General features: G+C 37.7%; 1 protein-coding gene across 4 annotated transcripts in view; it reads right to left on the bottom strand.

The window, feature by feature from the left end:
- The window catches only part of DLGAP1 (DLG associated protein 1), an 866,993-nt gene that overhangs the window by 650,468 nt on the left and 201,563 nt on the right, over positions 1 to 14,962 (bottom strand). For all 4 annotated transcript variants that reach the window (XM_053571473.1, XM_053571476.1, XM_053571474.1 and 1 more), the window contains exon 2: positions 2,226 to 2,340. The gene's annotated coding sequence lies outside the window, so the exon portion shown is untranslated. The remainder of the gene's footprint in view (positions 1 to 2,225; positions 2,341 to 14,962) is intronic.

Here is a 14,962-nt window from a genome sequence, read left to right as displayed (position 1 = left end):
CTCAGTCTGCACGCTGTGCTCAGGATATGGTTTGTTTTAAGAACTCTCTCTGCACGTTGTGGGTTCTAGTCACCCATGATTTGATTCTGTCTACTCTGGTTGGTGTTTCTGCCTTGCTGTCTGCCCTGACTTTCCTGGTATCCTTGCCCTACCGCTCTTGTTCCCTTTCTCTCCATTTTCACTAGAAATTTGTATACAAATGTGAAACCATTTAAATGTTTGCTGAGGTCTGTTTAATTTTTACTAAAGCTACTCCTTAGAGATTTCATTAATTATATTCTTCCTCTGCACATATGATCTTCTAGATCATAACTCAACAATTATCTGACTTTATTTTAAATCTGTTAACTTGTTTTCATGTCAAAACAAGACAAAACAAAACAAGCTTGGTTCACTCAAATGAGCTAAATCCATAAATCTATTTTGTCAGCTGACTGTTCATCTGATGTTATGCTCAGACATTCATAAGTTCAGTCATGCATTTCACAAATAGAATTATTTCCCAATAGGAAAGAAAATAATTATATTTTTGTACACCCAGAGACATCTTGTAAATGAAACAATACACAGTGGGTAACAAGCACAGGTATAATTAAATGTTATATTACTCCTAAGTATTCTGAAATGTTGGTCATTCTTTGAATCTTATAGTATAATGTCTCAAATACACACATAGACCAAAATGAATTTTTCACTCAGTTGATACTATGCCCCTTACTGAATATGGACAGATTATGGATGAAATCAGATTTGAAACAGAGTTCGCCTCTGATTCCATTAAATTTGGGTAGAACCTCTGAAGTTGACCACCTCCCTACACTGACTGCCTCCTTAAAATGAGGTTCTACTGTAATCGTTTTTGTTTTCTTACTATAATTGTTTACTGTCTCTAAAACACAAAATATTTTCTTCTAAAAGATATTTCATTTAGGAGGAAGATGGCATGATTTGAACATTCTCCTAACTAAAGTATCTCAAGAATGGAAAAGCAAGCATCCCATGTATTCAGTACTAATCTGAAACGGGTAGATCTACAATACAGGCCCATGGGAGAGAAAAACAGAGTTAAATTCAAGAAGGGAGAAAGGGAGAAGGAGGTTGGGTACCTATCAGATGCACTGTATATGGCACACTTCCTGGGTGACAGAGTCACCTGTAACTTAGACTTGGTACTTATGTACCCTCATATTAACCTGAAAATAAAAAAATAAAATAAATAAAGAAAAAGGAGCTGCAGCAGAGGTGGCTGGCGTCCCCAGGCCTGACTTCAGACACAGCTGCAGGGTGTTCCCCCTGCCTTTACAGGGCCTGCTTTACGTGACAGTTGAGTGTCCTTCCCCTTTTGCCAGCACGGCCTAGAATGGTTCAGAAATCCAAACAACAACCAACGGGAAGAGGCCAGTACATAAATCTCTTGCTGCATGTTCTTCCAATAGAACTTCTGGTAGCCATCCCTAAGGAATCAAGCTGCTATTGCTTACGGCAGTGACTTGTTAGCCCACACATCATTGGGCCTGCACTTCTTCCCTGATTTGCTCTCCAGGCTCCTAACTCTTGATCACTGGGAGCAGCTCCCCAGCCAATTGCCATACCCAAGTTATTGTCCAAAACAAGTAACCAAAACAAAAACACTAAATAGCTCATTACAATATTCAGCAATAGGAATCCCCATCTGATCTGACAATACTTACGTAGCATATCTGATCTGTACGTGGTCAAGATCATTCTTTGTTCTCCTCTAAAAATTACATCATGTAATGAAAGGATCACAGCATAGACTTGAGTGTTTCCCATGCCTTTCCTAGCACACTCAGCACATGGTGAGCACATCCGTGCTGATAAATGCAAATTCGATCAACAGGCTTAGAAAAAAAAGTTGGTACTATGCCATTTACTTCCATAATTTCACGTGCAAACAAATGTATAATATTTGGACCCACAGATTCATGAAAATGCATTTATCTGATATGTCATCCAAATTAATAATAATAATGAAGACTAAATATATAAATTACATCGACTCCACGTTTTATGCAGGTAACTAGGAAGTTAAAAAACACAGGCTTTAAACTTAGCAGTCGGTTAGTATGTCTAGAATTATAAGTCAGAAATTTTTTTGTTCAAAATGCCATGCTATTAAAAAAAGGAAACTGCTTCACATAAGATGGCTGAAGAGGAAGCTTCGGAATGTGTCACATACACAAAGGGAAAGGAGACAGTTTTACCTTTGATTATCAGTTTTCCATTTTTCTTGCTTCCAAGGCAGGAAAAGATCCAAACTGTAGTTTTATTTACTTTTTTTAACCCGATGTCACTCTTGGTATGTGGTGTTCAATTGTTCTGAAATATAACAATGTACAATAATTAGATGTGATAACTAGCCTGAAACAAAAACAACCTAAGAATGATCTCATAAGAATCACTGCCAGCCATTAAATCCAGTAATGTGAGAAGAGTTTCATAGAAAATTTATATGGCAGTGTTCTTGCATGATGACACAGTTTGTATTTTCAAGGTTTTCAGAAAATAACATCAACTACACAAAATAAAGACAACATCACTGTAATAAATAGGTTTGATTTTCTACAATATACTTTTCTACTACTGGGTTTTATAGTCTCGCTAAAAAACAATGAAATAATAATCATTGATGATCTGATTTTGTAAGACATAGTATACATAACGGATCGGATTCACTTCCTGAGCATTATTTATTTGAGTGACACTACAACCAAGTAGATGTGACTTACAAAAAAGCTAAAAATGTATCATTTTTTTCCCAGGGTAGTTGTTTCCGCATCACAGGATACAAACTATAGCATGATATTCCCAAATGTGCTAAGATGGGCTTGCTCATGTCTGAGCCAAATCATTATCCTTAAATATTAATAAGGATTTCTTAGGAAAGTGACAAAATGGAACTTATAGCTGGGCCCACACTCATGAAAGAGGCACCTATTCCAGATCATGTCACGTGTTACGTGGCTGTGCTGAGTTTTCTCCCATGAAAGGTTTCATGGGAAAGGACTTGTGTCACACACAAAAATGATCTGGTGTTGAAAAGTGTTAAATATCTACAAAGATCTGTTTCTATTTGTTTAGCAATATATTTTTGCGGACCTGGGTAGCATATTAAAATATTGTCAGAAGGGAATGAGAAAAATAGTAAATCTAAGCATTACGCAAAGATGTATCAATATTCAGAGTTAAGAATATCAATGTGAGTCTCTTTGCCTCCGAATTAGAAGAATTATGGTGCTTGAATGAGTATAGAATGTATTTCACAGAAGGAATTAGATGTGGCTTGATCAGTTTTACATAGCTAATAGACTAGACACAAAGGCAGAACGATATCCCAGACCCTCTGCCTGGAAGTTCAGTCCCTTTATAAACTTGTATCTTCTGTTTCCATAAAGAGCACCAGATACTCAAAAAGTTCAAAACTGGTACAATTCTCTACAGAAGTTATTAAAGCAGCATTTTGAGACTGGCAAAGCTGACAGGTATTAAAATGCTGTGGGTGACAAAATGCAAGAACAACAATAACACCAGCCTCGTGTATTTGCACAGAACTTAACAAAGAACGTTAGGAATATGTTACTTTTACAGGTATCTCATTTACTCATGTAACAGAAGATAAAAATGAGATTTCATTATCAAATGAGTTAATTTAAAGATCATGAGGCATAGTTTATATATTATTATCCCACTAAGTAGTTTCATTATTCCAGTAAATCAGACAAAATCTCAAAGGAAATTCTTCTCCATACTTATGATAAAAAGGTTAAACAAGAGATAATAAAGAATTATTAATTTTTAAAACATATATAACTGACCATCTATCCATTCATCAGTACATATTTAAAATCTCTTTCATACTAGGTATCATTCTTAATTTTATAGGTAAACAAAGTAGAAAGAATATACAATTTATAAAAAGACACCAGACATATAATAAAAATCAATTTTATTACAATTAGAATATTATTTTATGTTAGATAATTGTTAGGTAGTCAAATATTTTGAACACTAGGAGGGGTTCTTAAATGTCTTAAATGTCTATGTTCATCATAGTCATCTGGAAAGCTACTGGAAAATACAAATTAGAGAATTTCATACAAGATCTTTTGTATCACAATATTCATGGGTAAATCAGGGAATCTCCATTTTGAAAATGCTCCTGGTTAAATCTCTTAATTAAGCAGATTGGGAAACCTCCTGATTTTATATAATCTCCTCATTATACAGACAAGAAAACCGAAACTAGAGAACCCACCTGCCCAAGGTATCTGCTTCTGAGTGACAAAACTGAGATGAGAACAAAGAACAGATTCTCTGGTGTTTTTCTCCTTTTCCTTACCCCAAGAGTCTTTCTTTTATTTTTCTTCCCTTCTCTTTCCTATTTCCAAGTAACCAATATTTAGCCCCTACATCTGAGAAAGAATAAACACAAACAAGTAAACTATGCTTATTAGAGTGTCAGAAGAGTCACATTTTCTCGGCAACTTTATTGAATTTACACAGACGAAGGGCCAAAAACAAGAATTTGGACATGAGTTGTTAGTTCAGTAGTGTGCCTTCCACTATTCCCACTGCCTTTTTCCAGTGTCAATTACTTTGACTGCTGAGCCCCTTTTGGGGGTCTGCCCTGCACTCCCCACCCCACAATTCTCAAAGGGATCCTCAATCAGTTGTTTGTACATGGAGTCCTCATTCCTGGCCAACACTGACTATACCAAAAGAGGTATTTCACCAAAATCGCATATTACTTGGGTTTGAGAGACTGCAGCCCTGTCAGGATCGAGGTAGAACGTGGTCATTTGGCCCCTGTCGGCCAAAGAAGCAAATGTTGGCAAATTGTTCTGAAAAAAGAATGAAAGAGACACACAGAAAGATGGAGCAAAAGTTCTCTGAAGTCATCTGCATCCTGCTCCAACTTCTTTGTTTTTTTTTCCCTGTAGCTTCTATGAGCTCATATACCCATTTTTTAATTTTATTTGAAAATATTAAGGGAGTACAGATGTTTTCATTATGTGGATATATTATATTAATATAATACTTAAATTGAGGATTTCAGTGTGCCATCACCATAATAGAGTTCATTGTACCCTCCTCCCAGCACCCCCTTCTTGGTTTTCAATGTCCTTTACATCTCTTTGTGCTAATGTATACCCCCAATTGTTTAGCCCCCAGTTATTAGTGGGAACACATGGTGCTAGTGTTTCAGGACTCCTGAGATACTTCACTTAGGATAATGGTCTCCAGTTCCATCCACGTTGCTGCAGAAGACATTATTTCATTCTTTTTTTATTGCAGAGTATTCTATACAAAGTGTGTGTGTATATACCACATTTTCATTATCCATTCATGAAATCACAGGCACTTAGGTTGATTCCACATCTTTGCAATTGTAAATTGTGCTGAGATAACCACATGAGTGATGTTTTCTTTTTGATATGACGACTTCTTCTCCTTTGGGTAGACAGCAGTAGTGAGACGGGTGGAGCAAATGGTAAATCTACGTTTCTTTTTTTGGTGAATCCCCATACTGTTCTCTATAGACACTGTATTAATCTAGAGTCTCACCAGCAGCATATATGTGTTCCTTTCTTTGTATATTCATGTTAGCATTTGCTGCTTTTTGACTCTTCAGTAATCCCATTCTGACAGGGGTGAAGTGGTATCTCACTGTGGTTGTGACTTGCATTTCCCTGATAGTTACCAATGTTGAACATTTTTTTCATGTTTCTTGGCCATCTATCTTTTTTGAAAAATTTCTCTTTATGTCCCTTGCCTGCTTTTAAATGGTGTTTGTTTTATTCTTGATTTGTTTGAGTTCTTTGTAGACTTTGGATGTAAGCCCTTTACCAGATGTATAGTTTGCAAATATTATCTCCCTTTCTGTAGGTTGCCTATTTACTCTGATCCTTATTTCCTTTGCTGTACAGAAGCTTCTTATTTCCTTTGCTGTACAGAAGCTTCTTATTTAATTAAGGCCTATTTATTTATTGTTATTGTTGCTGTATCTGCTTTGGGGTCTTAGACATGAATTCTTTGTCCAGGCTGAAGTCTAGGAAAGTTTTTCCTACCTTTTCTTCTACAATTTTTATGGTTTAATGCCTCATGTTTAAATATTTTATCCATCTTAAATTGATTTTTTTGGTATATGGTGAAAGGTAAGAGTCCTGTTTCATTCTTTCGTATGTGGCTATCTAGTTTTCTCAGCACCATTTATTGAATAATGCTTCATTTCCCCACTGTATATTAAATGGTTTGTTGAAGATCAGTTGGTTGTAGGTAGATGGTTTTATTTCAGGGTTCTCTATTCTTTTCCCTTGGACTACATCTCTCCTTTTATACCAGTACCATGCTGTTTGGGTTACTATAGTCCTATAGTATAATTTGAAGTCTAACAAGTGATGTCTCCAGATTTGTCTTTTTGCTCAAGATTTTTTTGGGTCTATTTGGGCTCTTTTTGGATTCCAAATGAAGCTTAGAATTATTTTTTTCTAGATCTTTTAAATATGATGCTGGCATTTTGATAGAGATTGCATTTAACCTATAAAAATCACTTTAGGAGATATAAACATTTTAATGATATTGACTCCACCAATCCACAAACATGGAAAGTTTTTCCATTTGCTTTTCCATTTGTGTCATCTATTAATTTTTTCATGAATGTTTTATAGTTTTCTTTGCACAGATCTTTTACCTTCTTGGTTAAGTATATCCTTAGATACTTATTTTCTTCGTAGCTATTGTGAGTCATATTGATTCCTTTATTTGATTTCAGATTGACTGTTATTAGTATATAGAAATGCTACTTGTTTGTATACATTGATTTTGTAACTTGAAACATTGCTGAATTTATTTGGCAATTCCAGGAATGTGCTGGTGGAGTCTCTAGGGTTTGGTCTTCTAGGCACAAAATCATATTAGCAAACAGCTGTAATTTGAGCTCTTCTTTCTCAGTTTGGATGCAGTCTATTTTCAGCGTTTGCCTGATTCCTCTGCCTAGGAATTCCAATGCTATGTTTAATGGAAGCGGTGAGAGTGGGAATCCTTGTCATGTTCCAGTTCTTAGAATGTTTTAGACTTTCCCCCGGTTAGTATGATGCTGGCTATGGGTTGGTGGCTTTTATTATTTTGAGATATCTTCATTCTATTCCTGGTTAGATGAGGATTTTTATTATGAAAAGATGCTGAATCTTATCAAATGCCCTTTCTGCATCTATTGAGATCACCATATGGTCTTTGTTTCTTCTTCTGTTTATGTGGTGAAACCTGGTTTTGATTTATGTATATTGAACCATCCTTGCATGTCGAGGATAAAATCCACTTGATCATGGTAAATTATCTTTTTGATGTGCTGTTAAATTCTGTTTGCTAGTGTTTTATTGAGAATGTTCATAAGGGATATTGGTCTGTAGTTTTCCTAATTCGTTGTGTCCTCTCCTAGCTTTGGTATCAAAGAATTTTCTCCTTTTCCATGTTATGAAATAGTTTCTGTAGGAAAAGTACCAATTCTTTGCAGGTCTGGTACAATTAGGCTATAAATCTATCTGGTCTAGGGATTTCTTTGTTGGAAGATCTGTTATAATTTCTTCCATTTGGCTGTTCATTAGTCATCTGTTCAGGACTTATACTTCTTTTTGACTTAGCTTGGGTTGTGTGTCTCCAGGAATATACTCATTTCCTCTACGTTTTCTAGTTAGTGCACACAGAGGTTTGCATAGCATTCTCAAATGATATTTTGTATTTATATAGTATTGATTGTAGTGTTTCCTTTGTAATTTTTGACTGAGGTTGTATGAGTCCTTGAGCTTTTATTTCTGGTTAATCTGGTTAGTGGTTTATCGATTTTATTTATTTTTTCAGAAATGTAGATTAGTTGTTGCTTTTGTCTTGCAGTAGGTAAAATTTTCTCCCTCATTTTGGCCAGGTTGGTGAGTGTGTGTCTTAGCAATGTCCTATTGCTATGAATCTTCCTGCTGTTCTCTGACCATCTTGTATCCAAATATCTGAATCTCTGGCAATGCCAGGGAAATTCTTTCAATAATTCAGTCCAACAGGTTTCCCACGCCTTTTGCTTTTTCTTCTCCCACTGGAATACTTACAATTTATATAATGACTCCTTTCACATAGTTCCATTTTTCTCTGAGTAATTTTTTATTCTTTATTCCCTTTTTCTGAATCTTCGATTGAGTGGGTTAGTTTGAAAGCCTTGTATCCAAACTTTGACAGTCTTTTTCACGGTTGGCATAGCCTGTTGTTGAAGCTTTCTGCTGTAGTTTGAAGTTCCCTAAATGACTTTGATTTCCTGAGTTCTGTTGAGTCCTTTCTTATATTGTGTAGCTCTCTAGTGACTTTGTAATTTTTTTTATTGATGTACTGGATGTTTTTCCCCTTCTATGTGTTGGTTTTCAACCTCATATTCAATCTCATTCACCTTATTTTGTCATCCATATTCTGAATTTCATTTCTGACATTTCGAGGATTTCCTTTTGCTTGGGTTCCATCACTATAGATCTAGTGTGGTCACTTGGAGGTATTAAATTAGCTTGTTTTTTCATGTTGCCAGAGTTCTTTTGTTGGTTTCTTCTCATGTGAAACCTCTTCTTTCACCTCAGGGCAGACAGGTTTGTTTTCCTTTGCTGGAAACCCTCCTAATTAGTGAGAAGAAAGAGAGGTTACTAGATGGCACTTTCATGACCTATTTAGAAGATTGACTCTGCCGAGATTAGTGGAAGAGAAAATAGTGGGCCAGTGGGGGGAAGGAGTAGATGGAGGGGCTTATATCTTCTCAGCTTTTACTCTCAGGATAGGGTCAGGGGCACTGAGAACCTGTAATGCAGCTGTTCTATGTTGTCCCTTTCCCTTGTGATTGTCTCAATTCAAGCTGGTGCTGTATGATCTCTGTGCAGAGTAGTTGGTTAATCCTAGGCTGCTGTTAGAAGCTCAGGCATGGGCTGGGAAGATCCTTCCCCATGGAGGCTGGTGTTGCAGGAGATTGTTCTTTCTGGGTTTGCCCATGGTGGCAGCAGTGGCAGCTGGGTGAGGCTGTCTAGGCTGTGGTCATGGGCATCAGACCTGCGGGTGTTTACTCCACCTAGGTCCAGGCATGATAATGGCTTGTGGCTTGAAGGAACTTGGTGAAGCACTGTCCACAGGGAAGGTTCCTTCTAGGAAGTGGGGGCTATGGGGTCCTAAGGCAGTGGCATGGGAACCTTAGGGGAAGAGTGTGATCCCAGCTGCTGGAGAGCCAGGGCCTTCCACCTTCCCAAGACATACCAAGCAGTCACTGCAGGGCTTCTCTAATAGCATCCATTTTGTATATTCTGCTTAACTACACTGTGAGGGGGAATGGGACTTGGCTACTAGTCCAAGGACACATGAGAGTAACTGTTCTTACTGCTCTGTGCCTGGCCTGGCTGGGGTGATGTGGAGGGAGCCTATGGATGAGAGAGCCCAGAATGGCTCCCTGCAATGACCCAGGAATGGAGGTCATTGGGTTCCTGAGGATTCTGCTTTCCAGTGTAATGTTCCTGCACAGACTCTAACCAGTGCCCATATTGGTCCAGAGGTCTGTAGTGAGGGGGGCTCCTCATAGCTTAGGCCACTGTGTCCACAGGAGGAGAATGGAGCTCCAGGGCCCTCTCCTCCTGTCCTTCTCCCATGTGGATGCCTCACACAGGTACCTTCTGCAGAAGGCAGTGAAGTATAGGGGTGAGATTAGTGGAAGAGAAAATGGTGGGACAGTGGGGGGAAGGGGTGGATCCAGGGGGGCCCATGGCTTCTCAGCTTTTACTCTTAAGGTGAAATGGGAGCCACAGCAGGAGCTTGAGCTCATAATTGACATGACTTATGTTCTGAAATGCTCACCCTGGCTGCAGTTGGGAGGTTAGGATATGGGTTATCAGTAATCTAGAGAGAGGCAACATGAGCTCATATTCTAGCCTGGACTGGGGTACAGAGTGGTTGGATCCATGCTGAACTTGTTTTGAAGCGAGAGTTTACAGGATCTCCTGATGACTGAGGGACAAGTATGAGTAAAGAAAGAGACAAGGCTGACACCCAAGGTTTCCAGCCTAAGCCACTGGAAGAGTGACCTCGCCATCACTTGCAATGAGAATGGCTTTGGCTAGAGCATGCTTTTAGGGGAAGATGATGTGCTCAGTTTGGCCATACAGTTTTTGAGTCGTCAGTGCCAAGTCGACTTTCCATATAGGTGGCTGGGCATACAACACTATAATGTGGGAGAGAAGTTTGAGTGGGAATTGGCCTTAAAACCTTTTTGGCATATCATAGGTAAAGGGTAATATACTTATTTCTACCTGCTAAAGATGATTATGTAGAGGTTAAGCAAAATAATATATGTAAAGCACAGTACCAGGGTACATATTAGGAATGCAATATTTTAATTCCCTTTTGTTTCCTGCCTTTATTTTAAATTATTTATTTTTGTACTGACTACATTGTAGATTAGGTTTATCCTTCTGCATAAAAGTCAATTTTCTCCAAGACATAATAAAATTGTATTTTACATTTTGGCAATCTTTTAAAAATATATGGAAAATAATACCCTGATAAAATATTTATAAGGTACTAAATAAGCATAACATAGCATTTTTAGGTAGCAAGGTAAATCTGGGTTTGGACAAGCACTGAAAGATTTTAAAGAAAAAAATGAAAACAGAAATAAGTCCATAGACTTAAAAAGTCACTCAACTTTTCTAAAATTTCTCTGGATTTTTTTTTTGGGGGGGATGTATATTTCATCCTTTTACTTAATCTCCTAGCACTAGAAAATAAGCCCTTTATCAAGGATTACTGGTTCTTTGGGATAAAGAAGATGTAGAACCACGGGAAAGATGGTTATTCAAACCACTGGTCCAAACGCACAGCTACAGAAGCACATTTGTGGGAGACATGGGTAAGGAGCAGTGGAAGTCCTGGGATGAATTCCTTGAAGTCTACAGTTGTATTTTTAAAATGGGTTTCTTGATTTACACCACAGTAAATGTCTCTTAAATGAAAGAAATTTTAAATTTCAATTCTTATTTTACAGATAAAGTTAATGAAAACTAAGGAGATGAAATGGCTTGTCTGAGGTTGCAGTCAGCCAATAGTGGAGCCAGCACTAGACCCTAAGCATGCGTCCTCAAACTTTTTAAACAGGGGGCCAGTTCACTGTCCCTCAGACCACTGGAGGGCTGGACTATAGTTTAAAAAAAAACAAACTATGAACAAATTCCTATGCACACTGCACATATCTTATTTTGAAGTAAAAAAACAAAACGGAAACAAATACAATCACATCGCCTCATGTGGCCTGCGGGCCGCAATTTGAGGACCCCTGCAAGGCCTTATAACTCCCAATATAAATGTCTTTAATAATTTCCCTAGTGGTTTCACCTGACTTAAGCAACTTCAAGGCAAGCTGGATTTGCAGGACATGTGACATGTGCAGCTGCACAGAGCCAGGTGCTCAGAAGGGTCCGTGCTTTGTTAAAGGCATTTAGTACTTGAACAAGCATTTTGTGGATGACATCCCATGGGACCGTGAGCACTGGGGGAGCAGGGATGTCAGCACCCTACACATGTCCTCAGCCATTCCTCGCTTCTTTATTCACGTGGCATATGCACGATGAGTGCTGGTGGACATACAAGTCATGGGGGTCCATGTGAGAACACGAGTATGTGTGTTCTGTCTACTTGTGTGACCAGGTGGGAAAACTGGCAGTCCCAAGAGGCCATACTTTGCCCTAGAACCAGGATGTCCTTGGTGTTTAGCAAGAAGTCAATGGCTTCTAGGAAGCACAGATGACTAAGCAACTCTATTGTATCTTTTCTTCCTGGCATTATTTCCCCACATTAATCAACCACTTTTGCTGAAAATGGTGAAACAGGGAAAGAAAGAAAGTTCTGCCTTACTCATCAGTTAAGACAAAGGGCGGAAGTGTATCTAGAAACGAAACAAAACAGTTGAATAAGGTTTGTGCAGGGTTTCCACTCTTCTGGTAAGAATGATATATGCATGCGTGATATATGAAATAAAAATTGTGTAATTTTTGGTGATTCTGCATTCAAGTTAAATATTCTTATATTTGCATTGCACCATCTAAAAATGAATGATAAAATCCTTGCCAGTAATTTATACTTTTGTTTTGTTTCTTGCTTGAAATAATATTAAATACCAAACATCAAGGGAGGGAGAGTGGAAGAAAGGAAACAGTATTATTATACTTTAGTACCTTTAATGACCTTTTGTTACTGTTTTCTGAATAAGGGGTCTGCATTTTCACTTTGCCCTGGGCCCTACAAGTTATGTTCCCATTAACCTTTACCCTATTGTAATGAACTGGCACGCACTCTAGCAAATGCTTCAAGCATTATTATTTTACAGCTTAAGTATTATCTATAAGATTTCTGGAAATGAGCCATTGACTTCTGAAAATCCTAGCACAATTAGAAAGTACCTTCATTTAATCTCTGTTCTACTCCACGCTCTCTCCCTGTTTCCCACCTGACTCATTGGACATCTGACCAAAGTTTCTCATGCAAGCCAATTTCCCTTAGCAATCCTCCAGTTTTTAATTTAATTTTTAATGTAAGTTAATTTTCAATTTAATGTAATTTAATTATTCAAATCTTCCATTTGAAGTTCCACTGACTCCAAGGTCAAATACTCAGTTGAGGAAGAGAGAAACTCATTGATAAAAGAAACAGCACTCTAAAATGTGAATAATAATGATACCCGACACTTCAATACCAGATATTTACAAAACTAGAGAAAACAAGTTTAATATGCAATAAAAAAATAAAAAAGGCCTGAATATCCAAAGCAATTCTAAGTAAAAAGATTTAAATTGATTAATTTTAGAAAATATAACCAGAGTTTTGGGATTTCTGATTATTTACTTAATTATAATTATAATTAACTCACCTCAACAGTGATAGAGAAGGATTTTTAATTGTCGTAGAGCAAGATATAATTTTTAAATGGTATAGAATTTGCTGAAAGAAGTTTAATTTGAGGGTAAAATGCTTTCCTTTGATCTACAGAACTCAGACTTCATCCTTAAGCTCCTTGAAAGTAGGAACCATATCTTCTGCAAGAGTCCACTGGTACCACATAACCCATAGCATCCCCAGTTACTGATATCCATAATTCTGATGAAATGGCTTTGAGTACATGTACAAATGTGTAGTTACAATAATAAGCTCTTCTATGAATTACTACAGCTGTAGATCATCTTTATTTGAAGCTAATGCTTCTTAGTCACTTTTTTTTAAGTCAGTGATCAATTTAAAAATAACTTAAACCACGTAACATTTTATCATTTAACAACTCATCATATTTTCACATTATAATGCCAAAATGTAAACCTCCATGAAGGCAGGAATTTTTCTTTCTTTTTTTTTTTTTTTTTTAACTTCTTGTCTCTCCAGCACTGAGAATAGTGTCTGGCACACAGTGGCCACTCCCTATTTGTTGAATGTATGAATATATTTTTTAAAGACATAGTGAAAAAACAGCTGCATAGTTAGCTTTCATTGTACAGAATTAAGACCCCAGATTTGGTGTCAGCAAATCTCAATGATTGTCTCCATCTTTCTACAAATTTGCTGTTGTGTTCTTAGATCTGACATTTACTCTCTCTGTGCCTTTCTTATCTATAAAATGAAGAGATTTGATCTGAAAAATGATAAAGTCCTTTTCCCTTTTGAAAATACATAATTTGGTGATTGACAATTAGCACCATGCATTTTGCAAGTGGCTGGTTGGGAAGACAGTTATGGTCTGTGGCCATGGAAGCAGTGTTGCCAATTGGCATTTGCAGGGCTTGGAACTAAGACTTTGGTCTCTTTGGCAACTAAAAATTTGGCTCTAACAATTGAACTAGCCACCAACTTGATTTAAAAAATATAGTGCTCTTCTATACTTTGGCGTGAAAAATTGATTTTTAAGAATAAGGAAAAACTAAATCTGCCAGAAAAGTGAAATGTAGCAAAATGACAACAAGAACTAGGCTTAAAGCCCAGCTCCAAAATTTTCTGAGACCTTGGCCAAGAAACTAAATCTCTTTGTGACTCAATTTTGGCATCTATAAAGTGGAATAATGATGAAAACATCTGAATGAAGTTGTTTACTTAAAGTTCTGGGACACAGTAAGCTTTCAAAGCCTTAAACAGCAAGACTGATATAAAGGAATGAGAGGGGTGGGTGGAAATGAGTTCATTAAACAGAAACCTGGGGTGGCGCCTGTGGCTCAGTTGGTAAGGCGCCAGCCCCATATACCGAGGATGGCGGGTTCAAGCCCGGCCCCGGCCAAACTGCAACCAAAAAATAGCCGGGCGTTATGGCAGGTGCCTGTAGTCCCAGCTACTTGGGAGGCTGAGGCAAGAGAATCGCTTAAGCCCAGGAGTTGGAGGTTGTTGTGAGCTGTGTGAGACCACGGCACTCTACCAAGGGCCATGAAGTGAGACTCTGTCTCTACAAAAAAATAAAAAATAAAAAAAATAAACCTGCATGTTTGACTTGAGGAAAACACGGAGAGATGCAATTGGAACCAGACTGCCCAGTTCGGGATCGTGGCACCTGCACTTACCAGCTGTAACGATCTGTTCTGTTTCTTAGCATCTCTGCATCTCAGTCCCCTCCGTAAAGTGGTGGCAGCAATAGCACCTACCTCATTAGGGCTATTATGAATTTTAAGTGAAATAACCTATGCACAATGCTTAGACTAATATCCAGCAGACAGTAAGCACTCAGTAAATGTAGTTGTTTTTATTACGTTCTGTTAGGATCATCCAGAGGCAGGAAAATCAAAACAGATGTGAAAAGCAGCCAGCCCAGTGAATGAAGAGAAAATAATGGGAGTTCAGAAGGATGGAACAGACACGCCGTGTGAATGCAAGGCACTGAGAGTTTCCCAGTAAATACCACAGTTTCCGATGT

Source organism: Nycticebus coucang, chromosome 19 (genome assembly GCF_027406575.1).
Source record: "Nycticebus coucang isolate mNycCou1 chromosome 19, mNycCou1.pri, whole genome shotgun sequence".
Lineage (NCBI taxonomy): Eukaryota > Metazoa > Chordata > Mammalia > Primates > Lorisidae > Nycticebus > Nycticebus coucang.
Note: the sequence above shows the minus strand (reverse complement) of the source record. Positions and strands in the feature narration are given on the sequence as shown.